Source organism: Pseudochaenichthys georgianus, chromosome 20 (genome assembly GCF_902827115.2).
Source record: "Pseudochaenichthys georgianus chromosome 20, fPseGeo1.2, whole genome shotgun sequence".
Taxonomy (NCBI): domain Eukaryota; kingdom Metazoa; phylum Chordata; class Actinopteri; order Perciformes; family Channichthyidae; genus Pseudochaenichthys; species Pseudochaenichthys georgianus.
This window is the reverse complement of record NC_047522.1, coordinates 8,520,993-8,536,725: the sequence shown is the minus strand read 5'-3', so window position 1 is coordinate 8,536,725 and position 15,733 is coordinate 8,520,993. Positions and strand designations below refer to the sequence as shown.

General features: G+C 45.1%; 1 long non-coding RNA gene and 4 other non-coding genes across 5 annotated transcripts in view; 1 reads left to right on the top strand and 4 right to left on the bottom strand.

Moving 5' to 3' along the window:
• LOC139435905 (uncharacterized) overlaps positions 1–15,733 on the top strand; it is a 54,655-nt gene that overhangs the window by 20,005 nt on the left and 18,917 nt on the right. The gene's annotated exons all lie outside the window — the stretch shown is intronic.
• Positions 660–741, bottom strand: trnas-aga (transfer RNA serine (anticodon AGA)). The gene has a single exon. It is a non-coding gene; the product is annotated as a tRNA-Ser (tRNA).
• trnas-aga (transfer RNA serine (anticodon AGA)) lies at positions 3,382–3,463 on the bottom strand. Its single transcript has one exon. It is a non-coding gene; the product is annotated as a tRNA-Ser (tRNA).
• On the bottom strand, positions 8,121–8,202 carry trnas-aga (transfer RNA serine (anticodon AGA)). Its single transcript has one exon. It is a non-coding gene; the product is annotated as a tRNA-Ser (tRNA).
• Positions 12,857–12,938, bottom strand: trnas-aga (transfer RNA serine (anticodon AGA)). Its single transcript has one exon. It is a non-coding gene; the product is annotated as a tRNA-Ser (tRNA).

Below are 15,733 nucleotides of genomic sequence, written 5' to 3'. Positions count from 1 at the left end.
AGTGATTATTTAGCAAGTCCATGTTGTTAAAGCTGCTGACGTTAAGCAAAGGAGTGGCACTTAATTTCTTAATGATGTATAATTAAACACAAAATTATGCAATGCGAAGCGCCCTAGTATAGGTGAAGAATACATTTGAATGAATCTACACTTTAATAAGGTGACTGTGCTAATGTTACGTTTCCAGTACTAAACAAAACTAAAGTTTAGCCAATAATAGTGATGCATTGTTGTGTTCATTTCTTTGTTACAGATGGAGTTCATTTAAATTACAACTGCTGTTAGTGGGTAGGTTAATCTATTATAATTCATGAATTAAACGAGTACATTGATTATATCTGTGTTTTTTACACATAGTAAAAAAACGAAAACAAGAAGAAGAGTTCAAACTAGGCTGCAGTAACGCAGACAGCAGTTCCATTGAGGAACAGGAGGATCATCAGCAAAAGTACCCTCATACATACTAAGGTAACATTAAAAACAATATCATTATGAACTGATGTTTTAAGTTGTATTCCCTATCTAGTATGTTCTGTGGATGAATGTGTAAAATTCACTGCCATAAAGTTTTAATTGACTTTTAAACACAATTTAAATATACTCTGCACTCAAGCATCTGGCAGTGGGCCGAAGGCTTTTGGGCAGTGAAAATGTTATTACGTTGTCGGCAGGATTCGAACCTGCGCGGGGAGACCCCAATGGATTTCTAGTCCATCGCCTTAACCACTCGGCCACGACAACCTGTTGAGCATAGTTTTTCTGAGCGAATGACCAAAACACACTGAACTGTGTGAGGAAGAAATGTTCAAACTAGGCTGCAGTAATGAAGACAGCAGTTCCATTAAGGAAAAGTCAAGTGAGCATGCTCAATGGGAACATGTCCTGTGAGGATACTGGCACTTTTTGAATCTACAGTCGTTCATTTTGGGTTTCATGCGCCACTGAACAACTTTCATAGGAATAATCAAGGCCCTGCTGGTTTCTGAGCTCATTGTGGACAGAAAGCTTGATTTTTTTTTTTTTTATGCCTCACCGAGACTTGGCAACAGCCTAATGACTTCTGCCAATTAAATGAAGCCGTTCCACCGGGCTTTGCCTATATGTGTAAACCCCGCAACACCGGGAGAGGGGGTGGTCTCGCCTTGCTCTACCGTAAGGACATCAAAGTCACTGCTGTCACTGTCCCCCATCACTCTTCCTTTGAATGTCTAGCTGTTAAACTCTCAGGCCCCAAACCCATCATTATTGTCACCATCTACAGACCACCAAAACCCTCTGCTGTTTTTCTCACTGAATTTTCCTCATTATTAACATCTGTATGTGCAATGTCCCCCACTGTTATTCTCACCGGAGACTTTAACATCCACATTGACGACCCATCCAGTGTTTTTGCCAATGACTTCATCTCACTCCTCGACTGTCTTAGTATCACACAACATGTTAACTTTCCTACCCATAATAAAGGTCACATACTGGACTTGATCTGCTCCACTGGCATTACTCCTTGTAATGTCACCGATGCCGAGTTTCCTATCTCTGACCACAAAGTTGTGCACTTTGAGGTTCACGCCCCCCGATCAAAAGCTAAAGAAGAACGGATCATCTCCTTCAGAAATATCAAATACATCGACCGTACAGATCTCACCACCCTGATCAACTCCTACCCCATCCCTCTTGCATCCTCTTCCCCTGCTGACTTGGTGAGTCACTACAATGACTGCCTGTCCTCCTCGCTTGACGCCCTGGTCCCTGTCAAAACCCGCACAGTCTCCTTTGCCCGCACCGCTCCTTGGTTCACCTCCGACCTTCGACGGCTCAAAACAACTGGTCGTCGACTTGAACGGCTGTGTAAAAAGACCGGACTATCAGTACACACCCAAATCTTTGCTGATCACCTACATCACTACAAGAACGCCCTCTCCACTGCCAAATCCACCTACTACTCCAACCTCATCAGCACTGGCACCGGTAATACGAGAGCCCTTTTCTCAACCGTTAGCCACCTACTTCAGCCCCCCAGAACCCTCCCTCCTAATATCTCCCCTGAACGCTGCACTGACTTTCTGCAATTTTTCAGCTCCAAAGTAAGCAACATCCACCTACAGCTGGCCTCATCAGGTGCCCCCTCAACGGACCCACTCTGGATGGCCACCACGGTCCAACCACCCACCAGCACCCTCTCCAACTTCACTCCAGCATGAGAAGCCACCATCTCCAAGCTCATCTGCAAAGCCAAATGCACCACCTGCCAGCTTGATCCCCTCCCCACTACCCTCATCAAAGCCTGTCTGCCGTCCATTTCCAAATTAACCTGTCAGTTAGCTATGCTAGTTTAGTGATCTATTTATCTAACAGGCTAGCTTTTTTGTAGCTACACAATGGCTAGCTAACGTTATCTATCTAGCTAGCTAGATATTGCGAGCTGTCTGTCTTTGTAGCTAGCTTTTTCCAAAAGTATGGCTCTTATAATTTCACTTATAATTATGATTTAATACCCTATGTTTAAACTTACAGTGTCTACCCACTTTCATTGATAGTAATTCAGAAAACATTGTCAACATGCTTTTTCTAAACTGACATGCCACTATCACCAAGCAACATAGCTCCAAGCATTGGTGTTCATTCACAAATATGCATTATTTCTATAAGGAATATAAATTCCTCACAAAAAGAATTTAAATCTAATTAGATTATTGTTTTGTCTTTATAAAAAAAGCTTAAAGAGTGATTATTTAGCAAGTCCATGTTGTTAAAGCTGCTGACGTTAAGCAAAGGAGTGGCACTTAATTTCTTAATGATGTATAATTAAACACAAAATTATGCAATGCGAAGCGCCCTAGTATAGGTGAAGAATACGTTTGAATGAATCTACACTTTAATAAGGTGACTGTGCTAATGTTACGTTTCCAGTACTAAACAAAACTAAAGTTTAGCCAATAATAGTGATGCATTGTTGTGTTCATTTCTTTGTTACAGATGGAGTTCATTTAAATTATAACTGCTGTTAGTGGGTAGGTTAATCTATTATAATTCATGAATTAAACGAGTACATTGATTATATCTGTGTTTTTTACACATAGTAAAAAAACGAAAACAAGAAGAAGAGTTCAAACTAGGCTGCAGTAACGCAGACAGCAGTTCCATTGAGGAACAGGAGGATCATCAGCAAAAGTACCCTCATACATACTAAGGTAACATTAAAACAATATCATTATGAACTGATGTTTTAAGTTGTATTCCCTATCTAGTATGTTCTGTGGATGAATGTGTAAAATTCACTGCCATAAAGTTTGAATTGACTTTTAAACACAATTTAAATATACTCTGCACTCAAGCATCTGGCAGTGGGACGAAGGCTTTTGGGCAGTGAAAATGTTATTACGTTGTCGGCAGGATTCGAACCTGCGCGGGGAGACCCCAATGGATTTCTAGTCCATCGCCTTAACCACTCGGCCACGACAACCTGTTGAGCATAGTTTTTCTGAGCGAATGACCAAAACACACTGAACTGTGTGAGGAAGAAATGTTCAAACTAGGCTGCAGTAATGAAGACAGCAGTTCCATTAAGGAAAAGTCAAGTGAGCATGCTCAATGGGAACATGTCCTATGAGGATACTGGCACTTTTTGAATCTACAGTCGTTCATTTTGGGCTTCATGCGCCACTGAACAACTTTCATAGCAATAATCAAGGCCCCGCTCCATACTTTTTGAAGGATGGGATGTCCTTTAGTTAGTTCTGAACATGTGTTTAAGTTTAGGGTCAAAGGTTTGGTTGGGTATGATCATATTCAAGAAACCTGGTTCAGAGGGAGAGGACGCTGGCGCTGCTTGTTCGCCGCTTCTCAATCTGAGTTTAAATTTTAGTTTTCTGTGTTGGATTTTATCTTCAAACGTTCAACCCTGTATCTTCTGTTGACTGCATTTCTGTGTGGATTCTACCGGACCCATTAGATTCCAGCAGCCTGTCAGCCAAATTGGACCGCCACCACCACAGCTGTCAAGCTAGCCGTCAAGCTAGCTGGCGTTAGTTGTGACCACTGGATGCAGCCGATTCGCTGCTCCTCCTCTACCAAGCGGGAGTTGTAGCCTCCTGATCATAAACCGGATCATCAAACTGCTGAGTATACTATTTCCCCACCTTTTCACATCATGCAGACTGTCAAACTCTTCATATGGATCGCTCTACTCTACACCGCCACGAGCGCCTCCCTGCCGCTGAAATACTCTGCAATGGAACTACTGCGTCTCAGATCAAACTTCAAGACCCCCACAGTTCTGCTTGCCCACCGTGACATTCTCCTCAAACGACCAAGATATGTCCATCGTGGATCTGGTCGAAACTCGCTGGACACACAATACAACAATAACACAAACATTCGCTCCTTCTGGTCCACTAAGCCCCGCCCCCCTCGCACTGTCACCTGCACTGTCAATCACACTGTGTTATCCCCACTGCCCAAAGCAGCCACCTATACGCCATTTGATTACTTGAAATTAGCTATTTTCAATGTAAGATCTCTCACCAGTAAGGCCCTGCTGGTTTCTGAGCTCATTGTGGACAGAAAGCTTGATTTTTTTTTTTTTTTTTATGCCTCACCGAGACTTGGCAACAGCCTAATGACTTCTGCCAGTTAAATGAAGCCGTTCCACCGGGCTTTGCCTATATGTGTAAACCCCGCAACACCGGGAGAGGGGTGGTCTCGCCTTGCTCTACCGTAAGGACATCAAAGTCACTGCTGTCACTGTCCCCCATCACTCTTCCTTTGAATGTCTAGCTGTTAAACTCTCAGGCCCCAAACCCATCATTATTGTCACCATCTACAGACCACCAAAACCCTCTGCTGTTTTTCTCACTGAATTTTCCTCATTATTAACATCTGTATGTGCAATGTCCCCCACTGTTATTCTCACCGGAGACTTTAAAATCCACATTGACGACCCATCCAGTGTTTTTGCCAATGACTTCATCTCACTCCTCGACTGTCTTAGTATCACACAACATGTTAACTTTCCTACCCATAATAAAGGTCACATACTAGACTTGATCTGCTCCACTGGCATTACTCCTTGTAATGTCACAGATGCCGAGTTTCCTATCTCTGACCACAAAGTTGTGCACTTTGAGGTTCACGCCCCCCGATCAAAAGCTAAAGAAGAACGGATCATCTCCTTCAGAAATATCAAATACATCGACCGTACAGATCTCACCACCCTGATCAACTCCTACCCCATCCCTCTTGCATCCTCTTCCCCTGCTGACTTGGTGAGTCACTACAATGACTGCCTGTCCTCCTCGCTTAACGCCCTGGTCCCTGTCAAAACCCGCACAGTCTCCTTTGCCCGCACCGCTCCTTGGTTCACCTCCGACCTTCGACGGCTCAAAACAACTGGTCGTCGACTTGAACGGCTGTGTAAAAAGACCGGACTATCAGTACACACCCAAATCTTTGCTGATCACCTACATCACTACAAGAACGCCCTCTCCACTGCCAAATCCACCTACTACTCCAACCTCATCAGCACTGGCACCGGTAATACGAGAGCCCTTTTCTCAACCGTTAGCCACCTACTTCAGCCCCCCAGAACCCTCCCTCCTAATATCTCCCCTGAACGCTGCACTGACTTTCTGCAATTTTTCAGCTCCAAAGTAAGCAACATCCACCTACAGCTGGCCTCATCAGGTGCCCCCTCAACGGACCCACTCTGGATGGCCACCACGGTCCAACCACCCACCAGCACCCTCTCCAACTTCACTCCAGCATGAGAAGCCACCATCTCCAAGATCATCTGCAAAGCCAAATGCACCACCTGCCAGCTTGATCCCCTCCCCACTACCCTCATCAAAGCCTGTCTGCCGTCCATTTCCCCCATGATCACAAAAATAATTAACTCCTCCCTCATTTCTGGAACTGTACCCCCCACCCTCAAAATGGCTGCAATCACACCCACCCTCAAAACACCCAATGCTGACCCAGCTGACCTTAACCACTACAGGCCCATCTCCAACCTTCCCTTCATTTCAAAAACCCTTGAAAGGGTGGTTGCCGCTCAACTCCAGTCCCACCTCGACTCAAACAACCTCCATGAACCCTTCCAATCTGGTTTCCGCTCAATGCACAGTACCGAAACAGCTCTGGTTAAAATCACCAACGACCTCCTCCGTGCAGCTGACTCTGGACTGCTCACCATCCTCCTCGACCTCACCGCTGCCTTCGACACAATCTCCCACCCACTACTCCTGGAACGCTTGGCTGACATTGGGATCACTGGTGTTACACTCTCCTGGTTCTCCTCCTACCTTACCAACAGACAACAGTTTGTCCAGCTGGGGAACCACAGGTCAGGGTGTTCTCCTGTTTCACTGGGTGTCCCCCAGGGGTCAGTATTGGGTCCACTCCTATTCATCATTTACCTCCTCCCACTAGGCACAATCCTCCGTCACCATGGCATCCACTTTCACTGCTATGCTGACGACACGCAAGTCTATATCTCAACCAAACCCAACACCGCCCTCCCGCCCACCTCCCTTACCACCTGCCTCCAGGATATCAGGAGCTGGATGAGCGGGAACTTCCTGAAGCTAAATGGTAGTAAAACTGAGGCCCTGCTCATCGGCTCAAAAAACACCCTCTCCAAAATCCTAACCACCCCACCCCCAAGCATCATGATCGACGGCTTCCCTGTATCCTTCACCAGCCAAGTCAAAAGCCTTGGCGTCATCCTGGACAGCACCCTTTCGTTTGCACCCCACATAAAAAACATCACCCGGACTGCCTTCTTCCATATCCGCAACATTTCCAGACTCCGCCCATCCCTTTCACAATCCAGCACCAAAATCCTGGTTAATGCATTTGTCACATCCCGGATTGACCACTGTAATGCTATCCTCTCTGGCCTACCCACAAAACTACTCCATATGAATATGAACATCTTCACATTTATGCAAAACGTAGGGAAAGGGCTCCCAACTCCCTCGGGTAGAAGGGTAGCAAATATCCACAGTGCTGAAAATTATAAAAAGAAGTTGACATATATAATCAAATTAATCTGTCAGTTAGCTATGCTAGTTTAGTGATCTATTTATCTAACAGGCTAGCTTTTTTGTAGCTACACAATGGCTAGCTAACGTTATCTATCTAGCTAGCTAGATATTGCGAGCTGTCTGTCTTTGTAGCTAGCTTTTTCCAAAAGTATGGCTCTTATAATTTCACTTATAATTATGATTTAATACCCTATGTTTAAATTTACAGTGTCTACCCACTTTCATTGATAGTAATTCAGAAAACATTGTCAACATGCTTTTTCTAAACTGACATGCCACTATCACCAAGCAACATAGCTTCAAACATTGGTGTTCATTCACAAATATGCATTATTTCTATAAGGAATATAAATTCCTCACAAAAAAGAATTTAAATCTAATTAGATTATTGTTTTTTCTTTATAAAAAAAGCTTAAAGAGTGATTATTTAGCAAGTCCATGTTGTTAAAGCTGCTGACGTTAAGCAAAGGAGTGGCACTTAATTTCTTAATGATGTATAATTAAACACAAAATTATGCAATGCGAAGCGCCCTAGTATAAGTGAAGAATACGTTTGAATGAATCTACACTTTAATAAGGTGACTATGCTAATGTTACGTTTCCAGTACTAAACAAAACTAAAGTTTAGCCAATAATAGTGATGCATTGTTGTGTTCATTTCTTTGTTACAGATGGAGTTCATTTAAATTATAACTGCTGTTAGTGGGTAGGTTAATCTATTATAATTCATGAATTAAACGAGTACATTGATTATATCTGTGTTTTTTACACATAGTAAAAAAACGAAAACAAGAAGAAGAGTTCAAACTAGGCTGCAGTAACGCAGACAGCAGTTCCATTGAGGAACAGGAGGATCATCAGCAAAAGTACCCTCATACATACTAAGGTAACATTAAAAACAATATCATTATGAACTGATGTTTTAAGTTGTATTCCCTATCTAGTATGTTCTGTGGATGAATGTGTAAAAGTCACTGCCATAAAGTTTGAATTGACTTTTAAACACAATTTAAATATACTCTGCACTCAAGCATCTGGCAGTGGGCCGAAGGCTTTTGGGCAGTGAAAATGTTATTACGTTGTCGGCAGGATTCGAACCTGCGCGGGGAGACCCCAATGGATTTCTAGTCCATCGCCTTAACCACTCGGCCACGACAACCTGTTGAGCATAGTTTTTCTGAGCGAATGACCAAAACACACTGAACTGTGTGAGGAAGAAATGTTCAAACTAGGCTGCAGTAATGAAGACAGCAGTTCCATTAAGGAAAAGTCAAGTGAGCATGCTCAATGGGAACATGTCCTGTGAGGATACTGGCACTTTTTGAATCTACAGTCGTTCATTTTGGGCTTCATGCGCCACTGAACAACTTTCATAGGAATAATCAAGGCCCCGCTCCATACTTTTTGAAGGATGGGATGTCCTTTAGTTAGTTCTGAACATGTGTTTAAGTTTAGGGTCAAAGGTTTGGTTGGGTATGATCATATTCAAGAAACCTGGTTCAGAGGGAGAGGACGCTGGCGCTGCTTGTTCGCCGCTTCTCAATCTGAGTTTAAATTTTAGTTTTCTGTGTTGGATTTTATCTTCAAACGTTCAACCCTGTATCTTCTGTTGACTGCATTTCTGTGTGGATTCTACCGGACCCATTAGATTCCAGCAGCCTGTCAGCCAAATTGGACCGCCACCACCTCAGCTGTCAAGCTAGCCGTCAAGCTAGCTGGCGTTAGTTGTGACCACTGGATGCAGCCGATTCGCTGCTCCTCCTCTACCAAGCGGGAGTTGTAGCCTCCTGATCATAAACCGGATCATCAAACTGCTGAGTATACTATTTCCCCACCTTTTCACATCATGCAGACTGTCAAACTCTTCATATGGATCGCTCTACTCTACACCGCCACGAGCGCCTCCCTGCCGCTGAAATACTCTGCAATGGAACTACTGCGTCTCAGATCAAACTTCAAGACCCCCACAGTTCTGCTTGCCCACCGTGACATTCTCCTCAAACGACCAAGATATGTCCATCGTGGATCTGGTCGAAACTCGCTGGACACACAATACAACAATAACACAAACATTCGCTCCTTCTGGTCCACTAAGCCCCGCCCCCCTCCCACTGTCACCTGCACTGTCAATCACACTGTGTTATCCCCACTGCCCAAAGCAGCCACCTATACGCCATTTGATTACTTGAAATTAGCTATTTTCAATGTAAGATCTCTCACCAGTAAGGCCCTGCTGGTTTCTGAGCTCATTGTGGACAGAAAGCTTGATTTTTTTTTTTTGTATGCCTCACCGAGACTTGGCAACAGCCTAATGACTTCTGCCAGTTAAATGAAGCCGTTCCACCGGGCTTTGCCTATATGTGTAAACCCCGCAACACCGGGAGAGGGGGTGGTCTCGCCTTGCTCTACCGTAAGGACATCAAAGTCACTGCTGTCACTGTCCCCCATCACTCTTCCTTTGAATGTCTAGCTGTTAAACTCTCAGGCCCCAAACCCATCATTATTGTCACCATCTACAGACCACCAAAACCCTCTGCTGTTTTTCTCACTGAATTTTCCTCATTATTAACATCTGTATGTGCAATGTCCCCCACTGTTATTCTCACCGGAGACTTTAACATCCACATTGACGACCCATCCAGTGTTTTTGCCAATGACTTCATCTCACTCCTCGACTGTCTTAGTATCACACAACATGTTAACTTTCCTACCCATAATAAAGGTCACATACTGGACTTGATCTGCTCCACTGGCATTACTCCTTGTAATGTCACCGATGCCGAGTTTCCTATCTCTGACCACAAAGTTGTGCACTTTGAGGTTCACGCCCCCCGATCAAAAGCTAAAGAAGAACGGATCATCTCCTTCAGAAATATCAAATACATCGACCGTACAGATCTCACCACCCTGATCAACTCCTACCCCATCCCTCTTGCATCCTCTTCCCCTGCTGACTTGGTGAGTCACTACAATGACTGCCTGTCCTCCTCGCTTGACGCCCTGGTCCCTGTCAAAACCCGCACAGTCTCCTTTGCCCGCACCGCTCCTTGGTTCACCTCCGACCTTCGACGGCTCAAAACAACTGGTCGTCGACTTGAACGGCTGTGTAAAAAGACCGGACTATCAGTACACACCCAAATCTTTGCTGATCACCTACATCACTACAAGAACGCCCTCTCCACTGCCAAATCCACCTACTACTCCAACCTCATCAGCACTGGCACCGGTAATACGAGAGCCCTTTTCTCAACCGTTAGCCACCTACTTCAGCCCCCCAGAACCCTCCCTCCTAATATCTCCCCTGAACGCTGCACTGACTTTCTGCAATTTTTCAGCTCCAAAGTAAGCAACATCCACCTACAGCTGGCCTCATCAGGTGCCCCCTCAACGGACCCACTCTGGATGGCCACCACGGTCCAACCACCCACCAGCACCCTCTCCAACTTCACTCCAGCATGAGAAGCCACCATCTCCAAGCTCATCTGCAAAGCCAAATGCACCACCTGCCAGCTTGATCCCCTCCCCACTACCCTCATCAAAGCCTGTCTGCCGTCCATTTCCCCCATGATCACAAAAATAATTAACTCCTCCCTCATTTCTGGAACTGTACCCCCCACCCTCAAAATGGCTGCAATCACACCCACCCTCAAAAAACCCAATGCTGACCCAGCTGACCTTAACCACTACAGGCCCATCTCCAACCTTCCCTTCATTTCAAAAACCCTTGAAAGGGTGGTTGCCGCTCAACTCCAGTCCCACCTCGACTCAAACAACCTCCATGAACCCTTCCAATCTGGTTTCCGCTCAATGCACAGTACCGAAACAGCTCTGGTTAAAATCACCAACGACCTCCTCCGTGCAGCTGACTCTGGACTGCTCACCATCCTCCTCGACCTCACCGCTGCCTTCGACACAATCTCCCACCCACTACTCCTGGAACGCTTGGCTGACATTGGGATCACTGGTGTTGCACTCTCCTGGTTCTCCTCCTACCTTACCAACAGACAACAGTTTGTCCAGCTGGGGAACCACAGGTCAGGGTGTTCTCCTGTTTCACTGGGTGTCCCCCAGGGGTCAGTATTGGGTCCACTCCTATTCATCATTTACCTCCTCCCACTAGGCACAATCCTCCGTCACCATGGCATCCACTTTCACTGCTATGCTGACGACACGCAAGTCTATATCTCAACCAAACCCAACACCGCCCTCCCGCCCACCTCCCTCACCACCTGCCTCCAGGATATCAGGAGCTGGATGAGCAGGAACTTCCTGAAGCTAAATGGTAGTAAAACTGAGGCCCTGCTCATCGGCTCAAAAAACACCCTCTCCAAAATCATAACCACCCCACCCCCAAGCATCATGATCGACGGCTTCCCTGTATCCTTCACCAGCCAAGTCAAAAGCCTTGGCGTCATCCTGGACAGCACCCTTTCGTTTGCACCCCACATAAAAAACATCACCCGGACTGCCTTCTTCCATATCCGCAACATTTCCAGACTCCGCCCATCCCTTTCACAATCCAGCACCAAAATCCTGGTTAATGCATTTGTCACATCCCGGATTGACCACTGTAATGCTATCTTCTCTGGCCTACCCACAAAACTACTCCATATGAATATGAACATCTTCACATTTATACAAAATGTAGGGAAAGGGCTCCCAACTCCCTCGGGTAGAAGGGTAGCAAATATCCACAGTGCTGAAAATTATAAAAAGAAGTTGACATATATAATCAAATTAACCTGTCAGTTAGCTATGCTAGTTTAGTGATCTATTTATCTAACAGGCTAGCTTTTTTGTAGCTACACAATGGCTAGCTAACGTTATCTATCTAGCTAGCTAGATATTGCGAGCTGTCTGTCTTTGTAGCTAGCTTTTTCCAAAAGTATGGCTCTTATAATTTCACTTATAATTATGATTTAATACCCTATGTTTAAACTTACAGTGTCTACCCACTTTCATTGATAGTAATTTAGAAAACATTGTCAACATGCTTTTTCTATACTGACATGCCACTATCACCAAGCAACATAGCTTCAAACATTGGTGTTCATTCACAAATATGCATTATTTCTATAAGGAATATAAATTCCTCACAAAAAGAATTTAAATCTAATTAGATTATTGTTTTTTCTTTATAAAAAAAGCTTAAAGAGTGATTATTTAGCAAGTCCATGTTGTTAAAGCTGCTGACGTTAAGCAAAGGAGTGGCACTTAATTTCTTAATGATGTATAATTAAACACAAAATTATGCAATGCGAAGCGCCCTAGTATAGGTGAAGAATACGTTTGAATGAATCTACACTTTAATAAGGTGACTGTGCTAATGTTACGTTTCCAGTACTAAACAAAACTAAAGTTTAGCCAATAATAGTGATGCATTGTTGTGTTCATTTCTTTGTTACAGATGGAGTTCATTTAAATTATAACTGCTGTTAGTGGGTAGGTTAATCTATTATAATTCATGAATTAAACGAGTACATTGATTATATCTGTGTTTTTTACACATAGTAAAAAAACGAAAACAAGAAGAAGAGTTCAAACTAGGCTGCAGTAACGCAGACAGCAGTTCCATTGAGGAACAGGAGGATCATCAGCAAAAGTACCCTCATACATACTAAGGTAACATTAAAAACAATATCATTATGAACTGATGTTTTAAGTTGTATTCCCTATCTAGTATGTTCTGTGGATGAATGTGTAAAAGTCACTGCCATAAAGTTTTAATTGACTTTTAAACACAATTTAAATATACTCTGCACTCAAGCATCTGGCAATGGGCCGAAGGCTTTTGGGCAGTGAAAATGTTATTACGTTGTCGGCAGGATTCGAACCTGCGCGGGGAGACCCCAATGGATTTCTAGTCCATCGCCTTAACCACTCGGCCACGACAACCTGTTGAGCATAGTTTTTCTGAGCGAATGACCAAAACACACTGAACTGTGTGAGGAAGAAATGTTCAAACTAGGCTGCAGTAATGAAGACAGCAGTTCCATTAAGGAAAAGTCAAGTGAGCATGCTCAATGGGAACATGTCCTGTGAGGATACTGGCACTTTTTGAATCTACAGTCGTTCATTTTGGGCTTCATGCGCCACTGAACAACTTTCATAGGAATAATCAAGGCCCCGCTCCATACTTTTTGAAGGATGGGATGTCCTTTAGTTAGTTCTGAACATGTGTTTAAGTTTAGGGTCAAAGGTTTGGTTGGGTATGATCATATTCAAGAAACCTGGTTCAGAGGGAGAGGACGCTGGCGCTGCTTGTTCGCCGCTTCTCAATCTGAGTTTAAATTTTAGTTTTCTGTGTTGGATTTTATCTTCAAACGTTCAACCCTGTATCTTCTGTTGACTGCATTTCTGTGTGGATTCTTCCGGACCCATTAGATTCCAGCAGCCTGTCAGCCAAATTGGACCGCCACCACCACAGCTGTCAAGCTAGCCGTCAAGCTAGCTGGCGTTAGTTGTGACCACTGGATGCAGCCGATTCGCTGCTCCTCCTCTACCAAGCGGGAGTTGTAGCCTCCTGATCATAAACCGGATCATCAAACTGCTGAGTATACTATTTCCCCACCTTTTCACATCATGCAGACTGTCAAACTCTTCATATGGATCGCTCTACTCTACACCGCCACGAGCGCCTCCCTGCCGCTGAAATACTCTGCAATGGAACTACTGCGTCTCAGATCAAACTTCAAGACCCCCACAGTTCTGCTTGCCCACCGTGACATTCTCCTCAAACGACCAAGATATGTCCATCGTGGATCTGGTCGAAACTCGCTGGACACACAATACAACAATAACACAAACATTCGCTCCTTCTGGTCCACTAAGCCCCGCCCCCCTCGCACTGTCACCTGCACTATCAATCACACTGTGTTATCCCCACTGCCCAAAGCAGCCACCTATACGCCATTTGATTACTTGAAATTAGCTATTTTCAATGTAAGATCTCTCACCAGTAAGGCCCTGCTGGTTTCTGAGCTCATTGTGGACAGAAAGCTTGATTTTTTTTTTTTTTTTGTATGCCTCACCGAGACTTGGCAACAGCCTAATGACTTCTGCCAGTTAAATGAAGCCGTTCCACCGGGCTTTGCCTATATGTGTAAACCCCGCAACACCGGGAGAGGGGGTGGTCTCGCCTTGCTCTACCGTAAGGACATCAAAGTCACTGCTGTCACTGTCCCCCATCACTCTTCCTTTGAATGTCTAGCTGTTAAACTCTCAGGCCCCAAACCCATCATTATTGTCACCATCTACAGACCACCAAAACCCTCTGCTGTTTTTCTCACTGAATTTTCCTCATTATTAACATCTGTATGTGCAATGTCCCCCACTGTTATTCTCACTGGAGACTTTAACATACACATTGACGATCCATCCAGTGTTTTTGCCAATGACTTCATCTCACTCCTCGACTGTCTTAGTATCACACAACATGTTAACTTTCCTACCCATAATAAAGGTCACATACTGGACTTGATCTGCTCCACTGGCATTACTCCTTGTAATGTCACCGATGCCGAGTTTCCTATTTCTGACCACAAAGTTGTGCACTTTGAGGTTCACGCCCCCCGATCAAAAGCTAAAGAAGAACGGATCATCTCCTTCAGAAATATCAAATACATCGACCGTACAGATCTCACCACCCTGATCAACTCCTACCCCATCCCTCTTGCATCCTCTTCCCCTGCTGACTTGGTGAGTCACTACAATGACTGCCTGTCCTCCTCGCTTGACGCCCTGGTCCCTGTCAAAACCTGCACAGTCTCCTTTGCCCGCACCGCTCCTTGGTTCACCTCCGACCTTCGACAGCTCAAAACAACTGGTCGTCGACTTGAACGGCTGTGTAAAAAGACCGGACTATCAGTACACACCCAAATCTTTGCTGATCACCTACATCACTACAAGAACGCCCTCTCCACTGCCAAATCCACCTACTACTCCAACCTCATCAGCACTGGCACCGGTAATACGAGAGCCCTTTTCTCAACCGTTAGCCACCTACTTCAGCCCCCCAGAACCCTCCCTCCTAATATCTCCCCTGAACGCTGCACTGACTTTCTGCAATTTTTCAGCTCCAAAGTAAGCAACATCCACCTACAGCTGGCCTCATCAGGTGCCCCCTCAACGGACCCACTCTGGATGGCCACCACGGTCCAACCACCCACCAGCACCCTCTCCAACTTCACTCCAGCATGAGAAGCCACCATCTCCAAGCTCATCTGCAAAGCCAAATGCACCACCTGCCAGCTTGATCCCCTCCCCACTACCCTCATCAAAGCCTGTCTGCCGTCCATTTCCCCCATGATCACAAAAATAATTAACTCCTCCCTCATTTCTGGAACTGTACCCCCCACCCTCAAAATGGCTGCAATCACACCCACCCTCAAAAAACCCAATGCTGACCCAGCTGACCTTAACCACTACAGGCCCATCTCCAACCTTCCCTTCATTTCAAAAACCCTTGAAAGGGTGGTTGCCGCTCAACTCCAGTCCCACCTCGACTCAAACAACCTCCATGAACCCTTCCAATCTGGTTTCCGCTCAATGCACAGTACCGAAACAGCTCTGGTTAAAATCACCAACGACCTCCTCCGTGCAGCTGACTCTGGACTGCTCACCATCCTCCTCGACCTCACCGCTGCCTTCGACACAATCTCCCACCCACTACTCCTGGAACGCTTGGCTGA